The sequence below is a fragment of the Perna viridis genome, chromosome 2 (assembly GCF_037379345.1).
Source record: "Perna viridis isolate PV_CMFRI_1.1 ecotype Kerala chromosome 2, ASM3737934v1, whole genome shotgun sequence".
NCBI lineage: Eukaryota > Metazoa > Mollusca > Bivalvia > Mytilida > Mytilidae > Perna > Perna viridis.
Window position 1 is genome coordinate 35,189,848 of NC_142446.1, and position 10,029 is coordinate 35,199,876.

At 31.7% G+C, this 10,029-nt stretch overlaps 1 long non-coding RNA gene across 1 annotated transcript; it reads right to left on the bottom strand.

The window, feature by feature from the left end:
* Nucleotides 1–1,864: 1,864 nt before the first annotated feature.
* On the bottom strand, nt 1,865–9,386 carry LOC148624813 (uncharacterized). The gene is made up of 4 exons (XR_015919783.1): nt 9,256–9,386; nt 8,009–8,122; nt 4,625–4,710; nt 1,865–3,680 (listed from the first exon to the last, which is right to left on the bottom strand). It is a non-coding gene; the product is annotated as an uncharacterized LOC148624813 (long non-coding RNA).
* Between the last annotated feature and the right edge of the window lie 643 nt (nt 9,387–10,029).

Sequence of the window (10,029 nt, forward strand, 5' to 3'; positions counted from 1 at the left end):
AAGTATCAAATAACGCACTTTGTCTCTACATGCATAAATAATTTTACTCGAATGTACTTAAGAACCATTGTTAACTGTATGCAAGAAGCGTTTTTATATGAATTCGTCGTTACATTTTCACCAAATTTGATGTATTTGATTATAGATAAGTAGGAAATCTGGCTTTGAAATATAACAAGGAACAGACAAAAACATTATCCTAAAATGTCATTATTATGCTATTAAGTTATTAAGGTATTTTTTGCCATGAAGACTCGAGATAAAAAGAAAGTAGACATTGAATTGGTTTAAATATATTCGATTTTACACTTAAAATGGGTGTAGTGTAACATGTCTTAACGTATAAGCTACTTAGGGTTTGGTTTTGGAGTCAATCTGCACTGAACTGATAAGAAGGAACAAAACTGATTTTCCTTTCCAGCTCATCAGGATGGGTATTAAATATGTATCAGAAAAGTATAATAATTGTCCATTACAGCGCTTCTTCAAAATTACATTTAATTATTACTCCGACAAATGTTTCGTGTGTACTTATCCCATTAGACTAGGAGACATACATTAAATATTGTTGCTTTCCAGACGGTTAATAGTTGCTTTTATATAATATATCATACATGATCAAAAATGAAGGACAGGTGCTCTAAATGCATGCCTGGTATGACTAATATTTGATTATAACAATAAGGGAAAATATATATTCGGGTTCTATCCAAGAGATATTTAACCTACATATTTGACGTTTACTCGGAACATAATGATTCATTGCGTGCTCTAATGCTCATTCATTTCAATCTTTAATTAACATTGTAATCTCTTATTATCCTAATAAGCACTTTTTATGAAGTTTCTAATTATCCAAAGAATTCGGTTTTCTGTTGTGTTTTTTGCAGTCATTGTTAACCGGCATTTTAACTGGTTAAAGTTACATCAATTACAATTCACCCTTACTGCTGCGGCTTACGATAACGATATTACAATAGCCCGTAGCTTATTACACAGTAGGAATTTCTGCAAGTAGTACAAGAAAAAATTGAATGAAATAGAAAAATAATAAATATATAATTTTAAATAAGACACACATACACAAAAAAATAAAACAAAAACAAAAACAAAAAACAAAAACAAAACACATATGAAAATTTATGACAAAATTGGAACAATCATCAGCTAAAAAAAACAAACTGAAATAAGGCCAATGAAAAGAGCACACACATATACACAGATACGAAAAAACAATGGAAAAGTTGTTTCGGAAGGAAAGGTTAGATACCCCGAACACCTTCTAGTATCCCAGATGAAGTCGAGGCCTATAGTGGTAATTGATAGATCCACATTGCCGTCGACTAATGTATGTATAGTAAATAATGTCTAATTTCTAACTGCTTGTAGAACGAATTAATTCAGCGCTTCAAATTACAATCTTTTCACTTTTGTAGAATTCGAATCTATTTTCGAATAACCAAAAGTTTCTTAACAACTTGGTTGATGAACAGAAATTTCAGCACCAAGATATGTAGAATTTTTTTTATATAAAATAAAGTTTTGAACCAGTTGTGTTTTATTTCTCTGTACCAATTTGTTGTACTAACAGTTTAAAAAAAGCTTACACACGTGATAACAATCTTCTCACTAGTAAACTGTATACGATTTTTTTCAGAAACCAAGTTACAAACGTTGGAGTTTCTTTACAACATGTCACTCTTAAGAGTCTTCTATTCTTATTTTTATTCAAAACTGGTTTAAATGACATAACGAGAAATACACTAATGGTTGCTCTACAGTTTAAACCTCGACAGCTTTATAGCGTTAACTTCGGAATATGCAAATGAGCAGTGTTACAAATGTATGTAATAAGATAACAAAAAAGAAATCCTGATTTATTACCTGATCTATTACACAACTACCATCAAATACAGTTATGAATTAATGGAGGATGAAAATGTAACAAATTACAAACTTTGATAAGTTTCCGCAAATGTGTTTTCATTGGTAACATACAATACATATCAAACAATATGCCTATTGAAAAAGTTTTTTTTTGTTTTCACGCTTTTATTTGAGTCAAAAGTAAACAATGTACTTGTACCTTTCACAATATTTTCTACATATTTTTAATATTTTTTTCCACATTTTTGCAGCTCACAAAATACAAAACCACTTACGAATTGGGTAAAGATGTCCTTTTGCATAAGTGATGTTTAGCAATTGTAAAATTTTATTGTATGCCCTAGATCCGATGGAGTGTGTATATAGAAAAAGTTTAGTTTAGTTTTTTTTATTTATTAAATATTCAAAATATTTTTTGTTTGTTGTTGTTTCCATCTTGGCGATCATTGTTCCTTCTTGATATTATCTAAGTTAGCTTTTAATATATATGTGCATGCAGTTGTAAAGGCATGAGGAGTTAAAACATCCATCGATTACCTATGGGTGTGTAAATAGTAGCAATTTTAATTAACAATGTAAGAACAAATGCAGCCCTTAACTGCAATGTGTTTAAGAGAAATTGCTGTAAGAACAGCAAATATCAGAAAGTTTTAAACATGCGAAAAGATTGTCAATGTGATGCAGTTTCATGAATTGAATTGTTGTTTTATTGGAAAGTCGCAACGAAATCAATATAATAATCAAACCGATGGAGTAAACAACCCGTTTTTTTTTGTGATTTGATTTCTCCAAAATTACAGTTAATGTAATTGCACATTTTTTCCATTCCCGGTTCGTTTGTTTTGTGCATCTTCACCAAATAAAAAGAGTTCTAAAAAATTAAACTATGATTAGTCATCATGGTTTAGCTTTGAAGCAAATTTATTCGTGATTTGAAGATAACTCGTTAGTCTTTAAAGTCTTTTTGTACCTTTAAAGTTTTATCATTATGGGGGAAATTTGCTGTCGACACTCACTCCTGATAAAATGTGCACATAAATCGACTAACTACAGTTTACTGAAGTACTTTTTTCACTACTCACCATTAGTTATTTATACGCTCTTTTTTTTTTAAATCGCCTTACATTAGTCAAGACAAAACATCATGTCAAAATGGAGGTGACAAGACGACCACTAGACAGGATTTCCTTACTTAAGAATGTGCGAGAAATACATAACCTGGTTGTTTTAAACGTAATTGGCTGAATAAATCACCTAGATAACTTGTACAGATTGCAGTAGACGTAACACCAGTGAACTATTTTTGGTATCGAATAACTCTTCTGAGTATTTTAAATACCAACCCATGTTTTCATATACAAAGAGGTTCATAATTGCTTGCACACACCTTTACCTGCAAAATTACACATTTTCAACCATACAAAATGGTGAATTGGGAAAGAATGTTTTCACACTTCTATATGTCGTTTAATTAAAAACAATTGTGCTTGAAATAACCTAAAAAAAACGTGATTAATGCGTACTAAAACTATACCCCCACTTTCCCAAAAATGACCATATACACAGCAATCTTAATTGTAGGCTAAGTACAGTGCCGACATAAAAAAATAAAGATTATTTTGGTATTAAAAGTGTCAATGAAATTCCGATTTATTTAACCCTAGTTGGGATATTGTCTCTTTGACATTCAAAATCCATTCTTTTATCATACAAGTATATTAAAAAATGTTATGTACATGTAGCCTTTGATGTGTGTTTGGTTGAATGAATTTCTTCAGTGGCTTCATGGGCTCCTGTTAATAACAGAAATTATAAATAATTAAATAAAATGTTACATAAAGCTGCATTCTGAATATAAAAGTATCTTAAAAGCTCATCTAACCACTTTATTACCAAACATCTAATCAATCCTGCCAATGAATGCTGAGAAATCTGCAAGGGGTAATTTACCAATACCGCACATGCAAAATCTTTAAGTCGCTCGGAAAACAGGAGAAATTAATTGATCTAGAAAGCTGGAAAGAGAGACACGGTACAAGTCATCATGTGTAAGCCATATACCAAATTTCCGATCATTCCCTTCAATAGAAGCCAATACATCAGTGACGGAAATTTTTGTTACTGGTGGTTGGAATGGCGACGGAAACTCCAATCACTATATACCCCACATTTCAAGCTGGAGTATAATCATAATGAAATGAGCATCAGGATTTCAGAATACTATAATCCAATGTCGAATGTTAGGAAGTTGAACAACGTTAAGGAATAGGACATTTAGGAATTTAATATATAAAGTAAAATGAAATGATCTCTTTAACTGTATTTTGATTGTGTACTTGTGTTTTCACGTTAGGTTAGTTTAAATATTGACACCATTATGACGCCATTAGATATCTCTCCAGGATACAAGTACAAAAATGTAAAAGACAAATGGTGTTTTGAATATTGAGCTTGTCATTTTAGATCACCTTTTGAATGCAAGAAAAGTATCTATTTTAGGTTAATCTGTTTTTAATTGAAGATTTTATTTGTTACATCTTTAGAGATGTGATGATGAAGAATCAAGATACATGGATTAATAAAATATTATTAAATAGAACAAATAAATATAAATACATAAACTTGGATTTTGATCTTTCGTGAATGTACTGGATTCCAAAACTTCACAAGAATCAATAAAAAGGTTTTATATCTGCAAATTGTACCACCAAATCTCTTTTGGACATGTAGCTTTTACCTTCCATGCTCACAGCTGTCCTAGAAGTCTTTCAGTCTTAATGCGACACTTGTTATTCAAGTAGTGTTATCAATACAATGTTGATCCTGAAAAAAAACGAAACCCTTCACGATAGATTTTTATAGGAATAAAATGGCATCAAGACCAATTTTTTCAACTCTTTATGCAACTATTCCCCATACCATGTTGACTCAAAAATCATCATATATTGTTGTTACTCTAAAAGAGATGAATCTCCAACATACATATACATAATACGATTTTCCAAAACAAAATGATTCGACATCATCCTCTAAATTTACCAAAGGATATGTTATCAAATGCTCGAACATTTGTCCAGAATATTAAATAGACAGTCGGTATTCCAATGTGAACAATTGTGCTCCGCTAACCGCTGACCTATTACTTCAGTCTCTCATAAGGATTCAGAAACCATTTAGATCTTCTGATTTCAGTTTCCGCAATGTAGATCACATTTTGTCTGTAATTCGTCATAGTTTTGGGGATATTATACATCGTTTCTAAGCTAAGGAATTTGAAATATAAGACACTACTGGCACTTAAAGCCAGTCTCGTATTTTGCTGTACTTTAAGAAATTGATGGCAAGTGAAAACTCATGACCAACCTATGCGAAAAACACGATGTTTTTGCATCGTGACAGACCTCTTACTATTAGGTTTCTGGGACATGTTGTCCAAAGATAACAGTCATCTCTACAAATTTTTATTGTTGTCATCAACGTGGATAGGTATGGTGTACCCATCTGCACCTCGTTAAACGGTTTGTTCAATGTTTGATAGTTTCTCTTCCTTTCCTCTTTTGTCTGTACCGGACGTGATATTTTATAAGCAACTCGGTGGATGTTTCCAAAAAATGCAGAGTAGCCTTATCCTACATATGCATCTGGTTCATGCTCCCAGTGTTTAGTGGAATACTGATCAAATCTGGTTCTTTTGATTTCCTTTTCAGACTGATGCGTTAAGAACAGTGTATCAAATTATAAGACACAAAGTAAACCGTATTGCTTCTTTGTAATATTCTTTCTTATTATTTTCCCTTGAAACTTGTTAATAATATTTTGAATGTTTTAGCAGCAGAAATATTTCTGAAAGTGCTTTATTGCTATCCATGGTAAAAATGACATTTAGAATGAATCGTTATCTTTTGCAATATTTCGTTGATTGACTAGATCACTGACATCATAGCAGTAGCTACCACACGAGCAATAGCACGTTCATCGTTTGTAAGTTGAACATTGATATTATATATTTAATTTGATAGCGTTGAATGATTACAAATTGACGTGACGCAGTTTGAAAAAAACAAAAATAGGGAAAAATCAAATTGACATTGCAAGAACGGATGCACTAGATGTAGAATGATCAGACTGAAAACTGATATAAAAGTTATTTTGCATTAAGAAATGATCTCTTGGGTTTGCGTTTTTAAAAGAGCATTAGCAGTTACACGATCTTTCCTGGTATAGAATCACTAATTGAACTTGTTACTTGTGGTTGAAATTTCTATGTGGGGGACTAATGTTAGGCTATTTGTATCAATTATTCATTCTCTAGATTTATTATTCGATGGTCTGATACATTTCCATTAATTAGCAGTTTTCTTAGAATTTATATAATTTAGCAAAGTCATGTTACTCTGTAGTATTACGGCGTGTGGTACACCGCCAACTAGTTCAGTTTATTTTGGTCTCACTAACCACTTCTAACGTTTCCATTACTTTACATGTTAAAAAAGTAATTTTCAATGTTTCACTGTGAATTCCCAGGACAAATGACATCTTAAAGTTGCATACCGCTGCAAATCTTGGAAAATAAGGTTCCAAAATCATTATGCTAATAGTACGATGATTGTAGAAATTCGTCACAAAATTTTCTTGAATAAATAATACTGACAATCCTCATTTTTACCTGTTCTGCTAACTGACAGTATGGAGGGAAATTACTCACACATGTAAACAATATTCATACACTTTTGTAGTTAATTACATATATGATTTTAATGTACACATTCTCAGCTTTATTTTGACTATTTTTAATCATAATACACGCAAATAATGCACTTACGATGCATATGCCTAGGTTCAGTGTGTTTTGGTACTATATAATGGGGTGGCCATTTGACCCGGAAGTGGTTAGTGAGACCTTTAATCCAAGATTTATCGCCCCGTGCAGGTCCGGGTGTCAAAGGAATAGACCTGCAGCAGCGCTAAGCTTGTCGTAAAAGGCGACTAAATAGTACTCAGAAACATGGCCGGGGCTAGGCACTCTGCCCACAGAGCAACTGGGATGTGTGCCTCAGGTGGTGGAATGGGGTACCCCTGGTGGGTAACATGCTGGGGTTGTCAGGCTATAATACGGAAAACCTGACAGCAAACCATAGTAGTGCACCGTATTGCGAAAGATGCCACGTTCCTCGCACGTTAAAGAACCTTGCTGTGGTATTCGATAGGATTAGGAACCTTTGCGCTCCGCCACAGGAGGCTAAATTGTCCGACCTTACCCATCCATGTCTTTTTTCTAGTGGCAATTAAAATTTGTCGACCCTATTGTCCTTGTGTCCCGTCCCATTTTTCATTTCATTCATTTCATGTTCATTTTATCATCCATTTCATGTTCATCGTTTAAATATAGCTAAGATATTGGTGCTCGGACGTTAAATCCCAACAATCAAACAATCAATCCAAGATTTATCGTACTACTAAACATTTATAACTACACAGAACACAAATAATTTGACTATCCTGAAATAGTCGCTGGTAATAATTTGATTAACATCGGTGACAATGATTACTGTTCGGCGTTTTTTATGATAAAGACACCATATACATAACAAACGAGTAAATATAGCGATAATTTATGAAAAACATTTTTCCAAATGTAACACACATATGTACAAGTGACAAGTACAAAAATTCAATTTTGTATACATATGTTATATCATATAAGTGTTTTCAAATTATGTTCTATCCAAAGAAACTTTTATCTAATCAACAAGAAAAATATATATATATATATACCTACTCCAAAACACTAGTCGTTTCTATATCCGACAAAGTCATTTCTACATGAAGCTGATTCCATGGAGAGTATCAAAGATTTTATAGACGATATAGTGTCTTATAACTGAAAAGTACTCTATCCTAAAATATTATAAAATTATATTCCTGTTATTATATCCAGGAAATGAGAAAACAAACTTAGTACATTTTTGACACACAACAGCTGCCTACTTTCATCATTAAAGTATGATTTACATTTACATTGAACGACTTCTCATAAAAAAATGATACGTAACAATTGTAAATACTTTCTAGGGAGTAAAAAGTAGAAACCTTCCATAGTCTCTAATTCAACCTCACAAACCTATAACATTTTCCCGATGGACTACGTATACCATTTCCTCACTAGTTTACAGCGTGTTGATATTTTCACAAGGCATGAGCACTACTCAATAAGGATCTGAATTCCTCCGAAGACCTATAAAATATTTCATTTACGTTTTAAAATTATTTTAGAATGATCAGTACTGATAATAACAGTTCGACGTTATTTCCGATATACTGTACTCATTTGCAAAAAGAGACGTGGTATAACACAATATATGGCTATGATATCAAAGCTTTAAAATAACCAATTCACTACTTTGCAGGGAATAGTAACTAACTCTAATGTCAAAATCCATATTTATATATTGTTTATCATTTCTCAATCTTTCAGCCATTATAAAGTGTTCTGTTTGTGCTTTTTTACAATGTTCCAAGATACAGAGAAATAATTTGGAGTGATTTAAGTGAGTTATTCATAACGATATTTGGGAGAGAAACTGAATCCTTATTGTTTCACACACCCACAAAAAATTAACTGAATATTTTTGTTTTAATTTCATAATTATGTCTATTACTTTTCATTGCACGAAATAAAATGCCTTAATTAGATATAACCGTTCATCTTTCGAGATCTCCTTTTTCTACTGGAGTTCTTTATAGAAAATATAAATGTTTTTGAGACACGCAGAGAGAATATCAAAAGGCATTGGATTAATCTTGTTTCAGGACTGTAGAAAATGTTAAACGGCACACATACTGGTTTTGAGTGTAAAGACAAGATATTGGGTAACAATATTAGACCGCAATATTTTCATACACTAGTCATTCTTGAACAGTAATGTAGTTGTTTTACGTACAGATCTTTGAACATGAAGGTGATTCATAACTTTTTGAAATTCGTAATGAATTTATAATGTAATAAATAAAATAAAATCTAGACAGTGGTCAAAAGGAATAGTAAATAAAGAAGTCAATAAATCAAATGGTAATATAAAAGTAAAAATCGAAAAGGTGGAAACCACCGCAATGGTCCTTACTTGGTCCAAGCATTTCCAAAAATGAAAGGTGGGTTAAACCAGTTTTTTTAAGCGCGCTGAAGCTTACTCTTCCATTACATTTCATTATTTCCGGCGTATTTTAACACAAATGGGCAGCTTAAAATTGCCAACAATAAAAAATTGTGAAACAGTATATAGGAAATAAGTATATAGAAAAAGGAACGCATATGATGAAAGGAAACACATGTACCATCCTATTACCCCTATAAAAATAGTAAATACTTACAGAGATCTTCAACAAGAATAAACATACCTTCAATTAAGCTCTGAAAGACTCCGACAATAAAAGTTATAAAATACACATACACATACCATGAAAATTATTAAAACAAATAAATACAAAAATGTAAATCTTATAATAAGTCTTGTCCTTTGTGTGAAAAGTGCGTCAGGTTTATGATGAGGTGATAAAAATATACAAGTAAAAACTAATAATAATCTGTAGACATTATGAAAATGTATCATCTAAAATCTGTTTGTCCAGAATAACTACTTGACATGGAAAATAGTTACACACATATATATATAAACACACGAATATAGTTTTTTTTCAACTATTCCAACAGTCTTGTTACCGTTAGTAATTTTTTACATCTAACTTCGATAAAAATATTGGAATGGTGTATATAATAAGATGTATGTTGATTTATTAAAGCGTAAAATGCATTCATAGATTTCTGCAGATTTTTTCCCAAATCTTTTCTCAGTAGAAATTTAAGGCCATTGCTACAATTAGAGTAAAATTTGTTTGTAAAAAAATAAGACCTCAAACTTGTGTTCTATATCATTTGCCCCATTTGGGCAAATAACATTGTTATAAACTTAACCAACCATTGAACGTCTGTAAAAGAAATACTCAATGTATGGTACAGACGTCAGTACCAGTCTTAAAAGTTTCATGTTTAAGATAGATCGTCTAAATAAAATCTAACAAAATTCTATATAATCCAGTCATGAGGAGAAATGCATATAATTATATACCAACTCATGCATATATTTG